The sequence below is a fragment of the Helicoverpa armigera genome, chromosome 18 (genome assembly GCF_030705265.1).
Source record: "Helicoverpa armigera isolate CAAS_96S chromosome 18, ASM3070526v1, whole genome shotgun sequence".
Taxonomy (NCBI): domain Eukaryota; kingdom Metazoa; phylum Arthropoda; class Insecta; order Lepidoptera; family Noctuidae; genus Helicoverpa; species Helicoverpa armigera.
Genome location: NC_087137.1, coordinates 7,547,861 through 7,560,042, shown reverse-complemented (window position 1 = coordinate 7,560,042; position 12,182 = coordinate 7,547,861). Strand labels below are relative to the sequence as shown.

Genomic DNA, 12,182 nt, shown 5'->3' with positions numbered 1-12,182 from the left:
TATTTCCCTACGGAAGCAGAAAGGTTAAGCTTAATTTGAGAGTCTATTAATAACTAAATCGCTTTGCCATCTGGTTTGTTTTTGACACTACAGAATCCAGAAAAAAACAAAGACAGTTGATAGAAACGAAAGCTTACCCAGACTTAATAAGAATAAAAAGAACATAAGATTGGTTAGTGATTGGTTCGCTAATAAAAGGTAACACCTTTTGCTCAACCTTATTACTGAACCAATAAAACTGGCATGAAATAAAAAAAATATCGTTTAAAATTAGAAACAGCTGATCGGGACGTTAAAACCTCTTTGTGTAAAACAGCTGAGGATCGCGTTTAAGCCGCATCCTAAGACATATATACGAGATATCCTTTCTATTGCACATTCAAAACAGATGTCTTCAAGGTATAAAAGTAAGTAAATAAAATAGTATACTATTATAAGTTCTTTTTTTGTTCGGCAGATGTCGCGTGCACGTGCCATGCCTGATGTTCGAGCACCTGGCTTTGCTCGTAATGATAGGGGGACGTTACACATGCCAAATGTCAGGAATGTCCTTTTTTTTGCTTTTTGAACGATCGTTTTGACCTTTTGTTGATGCTTGCTTCTGTGGTTTTGGTACAAAAAATGTAGGTATATCTTTAAAATTGTATCCCAAATAACATCTTGCAAAAGACTTAATTAATTTTGAGTAAGAAATTCAAATTGTCCAATAACAAAATTATTCCTGATAGCTCAAGTACGACCAATAAAAGCAAACAAAGAGAATCAACATTTACAATCAAAAACAAAAGAAACCAACTTCTTAAGCAGAACTTCGGAAACAAAACGAAAATCAGTATTCGCTTCTAATGATCATAAAGCTAAAGAGACATTCCAAAACAACTTCGTGGAATATTCGGGTCTTTCGCTTAAGAATTCGCATACCCGGCCAAGGATCGCATAAATAATTGTCAGCCTAGAATCCTAGCTCTTACTGTAAGACCTATAGCATGAGTTATCGTTTGAACTATGGTAATAGAAAACCGCTTTTAATGTTCTGTTGTAATGCCTGATCTTTGGGTTAAATTGTGGATTTTGGAAACTGCCACAAGTTTTAAACCTCACGTAATAACACCTATTTTGTGCTATGTCCTTGAATATAAAATAACTCAGGTACATAACGAACATACAAAGTACAGAACATTTAAAATGCGTAATTTACTTAAAACATCAAATTATACATTTTAACTATTCATATCACGATTACAGAAGCCGTTCAATGTAATAGTATAAATATAAGACCCTAATATCATTTTCAACTTATTTCATTCAATCTTATTTCAACACAAACGTTGTGGAAAGACTGACTATACGTTGCCAACAGTATTGCAAGCTAAATCAACTGACAATGTATTAGCAATAGCTACATACAGATGTCAGCCTACAAAAGAGGTTACGCCTGTCAAAACCAGAAGCTAACAAGCCAAACTAAATCGTATGAAGCCAATAATTTCTATAATATCAATGCAATTTACTCAACTGGCAGCAACTAGCTTCGAAACAGGTTCAATACAACCAAATTAAGTTGTTATGAGCCAACAGCCTACTGATATTCACGTTAAGCTATACAATGTGCGTTTGTGCAATACAGTTGCATTGTACAGTGAGTCATCCTAAAGTTCACGGGTTGAGAATTCTAATAGAGACCCTATGACACATTGGTACACAGTTATCGATAAGTTAATGCCCGAGCTAGGGAATGGTCTCTTGTTAAACGTGTGGTCGATGTACTTAGGAGTGTTCAAGGTCAGGTAACAAGGTTTCAGGATCAAAAGCGGGATGCAGTTAATACAAGGAATCATAAGGAATCGAATGATCACTCACACATACAGCAATGATTCTCTAAGGTTCTGATGAAAACATATCTGCCAACAAAGCTTCGAATTGCTTACGGAACTTCCACACCTTTCCCCTTACAATCTTTCTTAACAACAGACACTGCAGACAGTACTTCCCATACAGTACAAAAATAAAACTTTAATATCTATAAAGTACCGCATAAACCTCGCTATCCTATTTTACAACAGGTAGTGAATGTTGGAGCAAAACAGGATTTTGCATGGATTCGCCGATTCGACTCCGGCGCACGTTCCCACGGTCCGCTAAACCTACATACATAAACGTGTTTAATTGTAGAGATTTTTATTGTACGCCTTTGATTGTCGCTCTTACTTGATACAAGTTATAATGTGACCAGTTCATATTGTGTCATTGTAAAGGTGCTTTCAATAATACAGGTGCGCTGGTTGTAATAGATTGAATAACCTACTCCTTGAGACATTTGCATAACCGGTTTTCCTCTGATGATATTTAACTGCAGCTAGATTAAATGTGTTTAACTATTTCATTAGATTCTGAAACCGTATCTGTATTTTCTGTGGCTATTCTGCCGCAGTCATAAACTTGGCTAGCTACTTCATTTTTATTTCACTAGCTGTTCTTTGTAAAGCATAATAAACACCGCTCCTCTTCCTAGAATCGTGCTTTTACCAAACAGTAAATGTGACATGTGACAACACATTGAGTCCTACTATGCAAATAGGAATAACACGACAACACACGTTACATGGACAGAAACTTAAATGAGCCAAGAAAATGATCGTCGACTATCAAATGGGTCGGCATTACGCAATAAAGTGCTATTCTATTGTGAGATTTTATACCAAGTTCAAACGGAAGCATTAAAATTCTTTCTACGTTCACACAAAAGAATAAGTTTTGAGAATCGACCTGATGTTCGCGCATGAGAATCGAAACACAATAGGAGCAGCGTAGGGCTGCCAGTTATCTGTACAACTTGCAATCATTCACTTAGATCCAGCTGCCGTGAGTAAATGACATTCCTTTTTATGGACTTTTGATCCAAAATTTTACGTACGTAAGCCGTTATTTTTCTTTAAGAGCAGGAACTGCAGACAATGCTTTGGTTTGTATTACTTCTGCATAGCTTGTGTCGTGGGATAAATCTATTGTCACGCTCGTATCATAACATAGAATTTGGTCTTTTGATCTATGTAATTCCATTCATCACAACGGAATAGTTTATATACATAGAAAGGTTTGGTATCATTTAAATCGAAACTTATCAGGAAGGAACTTATTTCTGTTTTTAGTTAAGGATACAACAGAGAAGAGTTTTTTACCAATAAACATCACTGTATTCTTTATCGATGCGCTTAATCCCACATCCCTGCTTAAAATTCACATGACAGCCTTATTTAAAATGTCAACGTAGAACTGAACATTCGCAAATCTCATTGTAAATCGATACGCCACTCGATTCTCAGCTTTCGTTATTAGCAATAAGGATTAAATAGTGCATCAATGAGCTAACTACCTGGTTGGAATGCGATTTTGGCGTGTCGTGTTTTGCGCAATAGGTACGATAGAATTGCATCTATGACTGGTTTGCGATTTGAATCTCTGTGGGAAGAATTCGCAATACCTGTAACTGTTTTGATTTCTATGCTTATTCAAGTGTTTGGGAATTTGATATACCTGCTAGCGGCAGGCTCAAAAGGGTGTATTATATGGATGGAGGCTGGCTTTAATCTTTCACAGCTGATCTTGGTTCGACAACAAAACTGGCTGTGCCGGACCTTTATCTCCGATAGCTAGCAAGATTGGAAATACCTTTGCGGGCTCTACACAAATTTTAATTAAGTGGCTATTTCTGCTGAGATCTTTAGAGCGTTACACAACTTTCTCAAGGCAATAAAGGCACTAGTGTCCTATATAGGTTTTATAGATATTCTACAGTTTAACAATAAATATCTTTAGTTCTCTCATACATCAATGACAGAACTCCATAAAAGGCAGCCTGTCTGACATAAAACATTTAGGTCCAAAGTTCACATAGCTAAGGCTATTATTGGTACAACTTAGTATTCCTAAAAGCACCATTAAAACTTCTCTGGTACGTAAACATACGTGCAGGTGTACGATCGCACCTTGCCTGCATGTGTGCCCATAACTTATGTTTCAAAAGTAATTGCGTTTACATCGTTAAAGGATTTTGTGAATACGTTTCTTGGAGTGAATGGTGGATGCTTGTTATTTCTGATCTCGAGTCGACTTTGCATGTAACGCGCCTGCAGTACAATTATTTGGTAGACTTGTGCCTCCATCAATTTAAGGGGAAATACTGGAAAAGATCGAAGTTGCGGGTGCATGAAAAAATTGGATTAAACTCTTAAACGTGTGGCATTGGACGACACAAATGGAAAGGGTTGTATTGTATACTGGTTAATAAAACAAAAGCGATTCAAAAACGGCGAAGGACGAAAAATACGCCACTGTAGATAAGTATATGAGTTTAATTGGTGTCGTGATAAAAGTCTCATGATGAATGATTCACAGGTTCTCTAATGCAATGAATATTGAGAAGACGAAGATACTTCTCGTGCAGTACCTGAATAAAATATATACGTAGCTGCAGCAATTATCCACATTAGCACAGCTCTTGCATTTTCAAAACCTGAGGTCTCAGTAGTTTATAGATTCTAAATGTCAGGCACTTAATATGCAATGGACAGGTGATAAAGATTTATAGAATATTCAGAGACATGCAGTCTCGGTAGAAATGTATTTAGTTAACATTAAATGTTTTGAAATGGGCAGATCTCAGTACGGTAGACCACACATCAGTGGTAACTGGCATGCACCTTAACTCAATAGTAATAAGTACGATTTTCCTATAAAACTGTTACCACTGACCTGAAGTAGACTGTACATTACAGCTAGTTTTGGTGTGGTGGTGAAATATTGCTGATAGGTGCTTTTATGTGAGTTAACGAATCTTTGGGAGATACCAAAATAAATAATTAGCCCATATGAGTGTGACTATTTTATACAATCACAAAGTCATGTGGAGATTATATAAAGGGCCAACCTGTGTACTGCCAATGATAAAAGGAAAATTAAATTAATTCACCTCTTTTAATACTTGATAAAGTTTAAAAGGATACAAACAATAAAGAGCAATAAGAAAGTGCAGGTTGTAGAAAGCAGAAAACTTTGTGGCTTCCTGCAGCTCAGTAACATCTTCCTAGAAATAATTATTTCTAATGGAGTACATTTCCTTTATATAACTTGTTTTAAGTACACTTATTAACTATTAAATAAATGACGTTAAGAACAACTTGTGAAACCAACCTTCGTATTTTCTGAAGACATTTTTGCTTAAAGTTCAGGATAAGTTCATATAAATTCGCTGTAGTTTATTGATTTATTTAAAAGATCGCCAAATAGCATGATAAGAGCGAACTTTAACTCTTATTTATGAGGGATATTATCACCAACATCTACTACATCAACATCTAGAATTGAAATAGTGCTGCAACTTTTTGCATCCTTTTTGTTAAGTTCTTCGCCTTAATTGCGAAATTGATACCTATGATGAAAAAACTACATACCTATGATGCCTTGCACCTACATAGGATAGGCTTGAAATTTATGTGTCGACGAAACATTAAAATCCACTAATCTACCATCAATGTGGGAGTGTTAAAATCTAAGTAATCAGACACCTTACAGTTCAATTTTACTAATTAATTATTTGAAAGTGTGAAGCTTACGTTCGTTTACAGAAAAAGTTAAAAAACGATTTCCATTTTGGAGCCGATACGGTTAATTACGACTTAAAGATGGGAGGTAAAGTTTCTTAGATAAAGGTAAGATACACTGATGGTTTAGAAAAGATAAAGGTAGTTTGGTTCAGGCTTCTTTATTTATCGATATGTTAAATACTGTTTTGATTTTGTCTCGATTTATCGTTACGCCTTCAATTATAAGAAAAGTGTTAGCTAGTTAACATTAATTTTATTCGGTTAACATTTTGGGCGGGTTCCGTTCATTGCTTTTTAATGATTGGTGAGAAAATTTGATTGCTGTGGTTTGAATTTAAAGTTTGTTTGTTTAGTGATACGTGAGTGGTTTTTGTGATTTTTAAAGACTTAGCTCTTTTTGGAATGAAGAAAAATCACTACTATCCAGAGGTACATAATGTAGGTATGATAAAATATTTAAGCCCACGTTCGCGCCCAGAGTATGTATCGTGACAAAAACTAGATTACTTACTGTAGTAGGTAACATAAAAATCTGTGGGATATGTGCTAAAAGGAAACGAATAACACAATCTAATATACGAGTATGACTCTTTGCACTGGAGATGTAAAAACCCAAAAATATTTCACCTTTACCGAGTGATATACAAAGAGATACTGACGTAGCTAGGCGAGACATAGACGATAAAAAGTGAAATAAGTTTCAGGGATATAAGAGTAAAGACGTGATGTACCACAGAGCTCAGAAAGCGACAGAACCTCCTCTAAAACCACAGACACAACAACGCACAGACAGATCAACAAATTACCATAAAAACAACAAATGCTCAAACAATTAGTGTCACTAACATATTCTAAACACACGTCTCCATGTGACATCTATATTCAAAGTATTCGAAGGTGTAACTGCCTTCATTTTGAATGCTACATCAGTAAGGGAATTTTAAGTATCTCGACCGAAACGCACGTGACCTGGGTAAGGATGTTCAAATGACAATTCAGTCACCTTAGGGACATCTTATGAGTTCGGGGATGTACGTTGGGTCACCTTAGACCACGGAATAAGGAGATGAGTGGAGCTTCCATAATGCAAAGTAGATCAGCATGTCGATTCTATAAAATATCACAACTCACTTCGACATCACTCCAACTTCGACTTCGATCTAAAGGTAGAATTCCGTGGACGCGACAATAGTCAACCTATGAAAATGTATGGCACCGTTGCCGAGGCCCGTGACAGTCGCGCGCGGCCGACGAATTTCGTAAGCTGCTCGCGGCATTGTCAACAATTTAATTCTGGTTTTACTAAAATTCTATAGATGTTATTAAGCGCTAGACCATGTTGAGAAGCGTACGGCCGCGAGCGGCTCACGAAATTCGTCGTCCGCGCGCGACTGTCGCGGCCCTCGGCAGCGGTGCCATACATTTTCATAGGTTGACTTTTGTCGCGCGCGGCTGCGACAATCGCGACCCACGGAATTCTACCTTAAAGTTTCGTGATTGACATTGTCAAACTACACTAGCGCTACACTATCGAGCGTGTTGACAAGTTGAACTAAATTAAACTCGAGATTTTGACAGATCTGCCAAAATCTGTCTATCTATAGGGGAGGTAGGGGAGAGATGGGCAGTTGGGAGACATGATCAAATCAGAATAAAAGGGGGGTCCTTTTATTCTGATTTGATCATTTATCTGATTAAAAAAAAAACAACTATGATCAGTTAGTTAGTTACCTAGTTACAGCCTTTTTTTTTAATCGTCCCACTGCTGGGCACAGGCCTCCTCTCACACGGAGAAGGATTGAGCATTAATCACCACGCTTGCTCAATGCGGGTTGGTGATTTCAGACTACACAGTCCAGGTTTCCTCAAGATGTTTTCCTTCACCTTTTTATCAGCCATTGGTGTCTAAGATATACTTAGAAAGTACATACAAACTTAGAAAAGTTGCATTGGTACTTGCCTGACCTGGATTCGAACCCGCGCCCTCATACTCGAGAGGTTGGTTCTTTGCCCACTAGGCCACCACGACTATATATAACTATGATCAAATCAGAATAAAAGGACCCCCCTTTTATTCTGATTTGATCATAGTTTTTTTTTTATTGGGTAGTTTACGTTACCGACTGGTAACGGTGTTCATCCATAGACTATCTGTCATTTCTGTGAGTTGTCAAGAACAAACACTCGTAAAAGTACTTAAATATTTTGTTGCGGTTTCGGATCGTTATAAAGAGAAAACTAATGAAAGGTATGTGTATTTTCTATTATTAATGATTGATTGTCAAAATCTCCAGTGTGGGTGTATGTGGCATCGTAGCTCCCAAACGGATGATCCGATTGTAATGCGGTTTAAACCGTTTAAATATCTCGTAATGTTGAAACTGATTGTAGTTTTTAGGATAGCTCTTTGATTTTATCTAGCCAAACATAAGAAATGGCAATAAAAGTTGATTATCTGTAAAATCTGATTTTTTATGCAATAAATGTGAAAAAGTGCCCATCCCTCCCCTACCTCCCCTAAAGTATGAAATGACATTACGAATCGAAGTGAAATGCGAGTTGTCGATCGAATTTTATAGAATCGCAGGACAGGCAACTTCTAGGTCAAATAGGTACGGTGGGCATCAAAACGGTCAGTTGCGAATGAATTAACGGGGCGTTCTTCGAGACATCAGTCAACGATTTTTCGTATTACTTAAAATGGGCGGGTCCAAAGAAGACGAATAAGGGCGAAGACAGTAACGTTCCTCGTCCCTTGCGCACCTGCATTTTGGCGCGCTATTTTCTTATGGGATTAAGGCACCCCCACTAGTCATTTTGTTCTCCATGCCTTAGACACATTACACAAGTTTGGGATAGTAGGGGGATGGTTGTTATTTATGGCTTATAAAGGTTACTTTTATTGGTATTTGAACTGTGATTCTGTTGACGTCGTAAAGATACCCTTTTGGAATAACTTACTGAACTTTTGTTAGTTTTCGCTTTGCAGTGAGGAGGTTTCATGGAGAACATAAAATTTAAAAAAAACGCTGAAATTATGCCTATTTTAGCTCAAAGACTGTCTATTGGTGATGAAATAATTAGTGAATAGATAAATGCATATACATATATAAGCAGCTTAAAGAAAAGTTAAACGGTAAGCAAAACTATTCCTACTCAGGATATAAGAACCGGGTATTAATCAAACAAAGTAAGAAGTCTTGTGTGTAGAAATGGGGCAAAGGGGAAATTGAAGCGGACATTTCCTTTGACTTCATCTTCACTAGGCTATACCGAAGCACTCAAGTCTGCCTTTAATAAAACTTCTAGGGTAGTTATGCAACTGCCAAGTGACGTCATAGATGGAGTATTGCGTGGAAAGCGACTTGGCTGATAAAGATTTAACAATTTATTCATCAAATGGTGCATTTAACAAATAAAAAGATGCAGGAAAAACTCGTAAATAGTCTAAAGCAACTGGCGATAAAGATTCTGTAGTTCCAATTTATTTAGGTGGACTACCTAAACAAATTAACTTATGTCACCGAAATTTTATTATTGTCTTCAATTTTGGTTTTATAGCAAAAGTATCGTATTACTTAATTCCAGCACAGATCTCGAGCAACAAATAAACAAAGTTACTTACTTTCTTTTAAGTGAACTTTTTTGTAAAGAACATTCATTATTAAGTAAGTGCCTGAAAGTAGTGCTTTCAGGGCTCGTCTCTGAATTCTTTACGATTCACAGCTACCTACGTACATACTGATTTCCCAAATGTATTTGCCTTTTGTGAGAAAAACTTAACTTTTCCAATCACTGTGAATGAAGACACTACCGCCGTAGGGTTGGCACATTATTTTTGATCAAGTATTAACACCAGGATCAATGGATTTGAAAAAGTTTTTGTATCATGAAATAATGAGGTGTGTACCGATTTGTTACTAGAAAAAAACAGGTTTCTTTTTGTTGAATTAACATAAAAATAGTCTACCTTTTTATCTATCTTTTTATTTATCTGATAGACTTTCACGGTGTTTACCATCCGTACCGAATACAATCATTTCTCATTTAGTAAAGATTTCATCCGCTCGAAATAATTTCCTCGTGAGGCGAGTTTAACTGCAGGAAAATCTAGTAATAATACGTAAATATTGTAGTTAACTAGCTTCTGCCAGCGGTTTCAACCGCATCCCGTGAGAGCTTCTGCACGAACCCGGATAAAAAGCCTTCCTCAAAAAATGGGCTATATGACACTGAAGGATTTTTTCAAATCGGTTCAGTCCTTCCCAAGATTAGCGCGTTCAAGCAAACAAACCCTTCAGCTTCATAATATTAAGAATAGATTAAAAATAAATTCCTTCTTTGCTCTGTAATGCACTCTATCCATACATACATGTGACAAGGTTCGACTTTTACGTAGAACTGTTGGTTCGCAGTAAAGTTGAAACGAGATTCTGTAAGTTCATGTTCTATTTGTATCTCTGCTTACGTTAGGGGACGCGTAAACTTTGTCGCAGTTCCTAGTTTACTTTTCAAATGATAAATTATTTCTGAATTTCGTTTGAGTAGTTTTCATTTGCAGACGTCTTGAGATGGACAGTGTAGTGGTTTTATTTGACACATTGAGTATGTAGCGATTTCGATTATACATAAGAGTCAAAATGTTTATATAGTCTATCTATAGGTTAGTGTAGCGAGTAAAATGAACAAAATAAAAAATATTAGCTAGCAATTTCTTCTAAAGAGATTTAGTCAAAAGCATAACCCTAGACCTAATAAATAAATCTAGAACCTAACACAAGACAAACTATTTTATTTTCTCCGTAAAAACTCGTGCCAACCCTAAGCTACCCGCCATAAAACAAACCCTCATACATTACCCAGAATAATAAATCTTTTCTATGACGAATGGCTTCAAAGGAATTTCGGTAACCCATTAAATTGGACGTCTGATGGCTCATGATTAAGCCCGGAGGGTTTTAAGGAAATTAAATAGATCACCCTGTATAATCACCTTTAGGGTTTCGATTACCAATTTGATACACTTCCTGGCTAATGGGCCGTCAATAGGGCATGGGTTTTGATGAGGTTATATCGTGCTTGACATAAATGTAGGTTGGAAAGCAGGAAGGGGACTGTGGGACTTGCATACACAAAACAGTCACGTGGTATAGAGATTGTAGTTGTGTGGTTATTAATATTGTTATGATTGGTATGCTAATGCTATGAATATGGTTATTTTTGAATGGCACGGAAATAATGTACTTGCAAATTGTCTAAGTCGCCGAAAAGTCATATAAATAAATAGCTTTACTTTCTATAAATGACTAGGATGTGTTTAGACTGTTTAGAGGTAGATTTGTATTTCTTCGTAGAGAGGCATTCAGAGCCATTCAGAGGGCTATAATTTTATTGTAAAAGTCGTACAGTCGATGTACCTACGCAATTATCGACTGTGCAACAAAAACAAATATTGTGCAATTGCACTTTATGAATCACTCATCAACTAAGTACGTCTTTCCGTCATTTCGAAACACATCAAACGTTGCTTAATTTTGCGAAATAAACTGATTCACCAGTTATAAGTCTTTGATTCAATTAAGGCTCATTCTGGACCTGAAATTGGTACTTTAAATTTTTGGGGTGCGAGTGGGTTCAAAGATAAACGGGTTATATTGGGTCTGATTGACTTTTAACTGTTTGAAAGTCTTTGTTATGAGAATTCGTGTACTTATATGGAGGTAAATATGCTGGAATGTTGTGAGCGTTGGTTGCAACACAGTGGGAGGTGTTGTTGGTGCATTTTAATTGTTTTTGACTTTGTTTCTGGGGCCAGGTGCTGTTAAGCAAAGATTCCAGGGGTTATAATTTATCCTTGATCTTTAGATATTAAAATTGTAAAATACAAGAGGATCGAATCATAATAATATTTTATTCTAATTGGTTAAAATATTTTAGTATCATACTTAAAATTAGGAATTAAAACTTTAAAGGATCAGTTTTCAAATGACCTATCAACAAAATTTTTTGAAATACGAAATAAAAATTGTTGTATGTGCCTACATTAATGCTCAATTCGGAGTCTCTTCATATTATATGTAGATACATTTGACCTGATTAATCCAATAATGCTGATGGTGTATCCAATAATCCTGTTGATAGCTCGTTTAATATTAATGGGGGAAGCAACATTAAAGGCAAATGATTAGCCGGGATCACATTGCCAAAACTACGAATATACCAACATCTATGTATCCAACATAAACTGGTAGCTTATATTATATGTATAGACATTGTACCTATCATAATATATAGGCAATATATTAGACTACCTCCTATATGGTTATTTTCTTTCGTCTGAATTCATCCAAAGGTTGTCGGTAAGAGACAGATTTTAGCGATATCTCCGTCCATTGTGTTACCTAGAGTTTTGTTTTTAGTATAAATTGTTGTAAAATAATGAAAATATCTATCTATAAATATGTTGTTTTCATGTTTATTTATAAACAATTTAATAGACATTGATATGGCAACACTGGCCGTAGATCCTTATCGAATATTTCAGGAAACAACTGCATACGCTGTAGGAGCCAGGTGAGT

At 36.2% G+C, this 12,182-nt stretch overlaps 1 protein-coding gene across 2 annotated transcripts in view; it reads right to left on the bottom strand.

The window, feature by feature from the left end:
* The window catches only part of LOC110379204 (MOXD1 homolog 1), a 73,539-nt gene that overhangs the window by 8,366 nt on the left and 52,991 nt on the right, over window positions 1-12,182 (bottom strand). The window lies entirely within an intron of this gene.